We start from the raw sequence: 1287 nt of genomic DNA, 5'->3' as shown, positions 1-1287 counted from the left end.
TGTTATAGTAAATTATAATACTTGTTATAATTTGTCTTATTTTCATAATAATCACCTAGATCACAAAACAGTTTTTCCTTCCAAAATCAACTTATTAGAAATAGTAACTTGTATATTATTCTCACTAATCTTTTATTAAAGACAAGAGCTTATTATGCCTGTGCTTTTGTGTCACTACTATGCTGTTTCACTAATATACCAGATATTCATGGATCCAATTAATCTTATAATCAAAATTAACTAACCATTGCAAATGTGTTTTGCCACTTTCTTCTTTACTGTTTTAAAATATGTCTTGTAGTACTCTTTGAGCTGTTTCGTTAGTCTTATTCTGGCATTTAATTTTATTGTGATTCTTTATTTCAAGACTATCATGAATGCAATTGTCCTCCCAACTTTTTACTAAACACATGCATTATTGCAAAATCACAAAAAGCTGTAGATATTTGTATGCTGGCTTTTTATATTACTTATTTTCTGAACATATCAAAATCAAAGAATTTTCTGGAAAAAAGTTTGCAGATTATTTTGTTTTCCAGAATATTTTAAGTAAAGGATCATATCAAATGCAAGTGAATATAATTTTATTCCCCTTTTGATTTGTGTCGATTTATACTGTTTTCTCTTGTTTTATTGCTTCAGCTCAGACTTTAAGCACTAGATGTTATTGAAATGGAGAATGAATGGCTTTACCTCATTCTTTAAGAGATGGGCTGTTAATTTTTCTTCCTTCCTTCCTTCCTTCCTCCCTCCCTCCCTCCCTTCCTTCCTCCCTCCCTCCCTACCTCCCTCCCTTCCTTCTTTCCTTCCTTCCTTCCTTCCCTCCTTCCTTTCTCCCTTCCTTCCTTTCTTCCCTCCTTCCTTTCTCCCTTCCTTCCTTTCTTCCTTCCTTCCTTCCTTCCTTCTTTCCTTCCTTCCTTCCTTCCTTCCTCCCCTCCTTCCTCCCTTCCTTCTTTCCTTCCTCCCTTCCTTCTTTCCTTCCTTCCTTCCTTCCCTCCTTCCTTTCTCCCTTCCTTCCTTCCTTCGCTCCTTCCTCCCTTCCTTCCTTCCTTCGCTCCTTCCTCCCTTCCTTCCTTCCTTCCCTCCTTCCTCCCTTCCTTCCTTCCTTCCTTCCTTCCCTCCTTCCTTCCTTTCTTCCCTCCCTCCTTCCTCCCTTCCTTCCCTCCTCCCTTCATTCCCTCCTTCCTCCCTTCCTTCCTTCCTCTCCTCCTTCCTTCCTCCCTTCCTTCCTTCCTCCCTTCCTTCCCTCCTTCCTCCCTCCCTTCTTTCCTCCCTTCCTTCCCTCCT

This window comes from Mastomys coucha, unplaced genomic scaffold (assembly GCF_008632895.1).
Source record: "Mastomys coucha isolate ucsf_1 unplaced genomic scaffold, UCSF_Mcou_1 pScaffold6, whole genome shotgun sequence".
Lineage (NCBI taxonomy): Eukaryota > Metazoa > Chordata > Mammalia > Rodentia > Muridae > Mastomys > Mastomys coucha.
Note: the sequence above shows the minus strand (reverse complement) of the source record.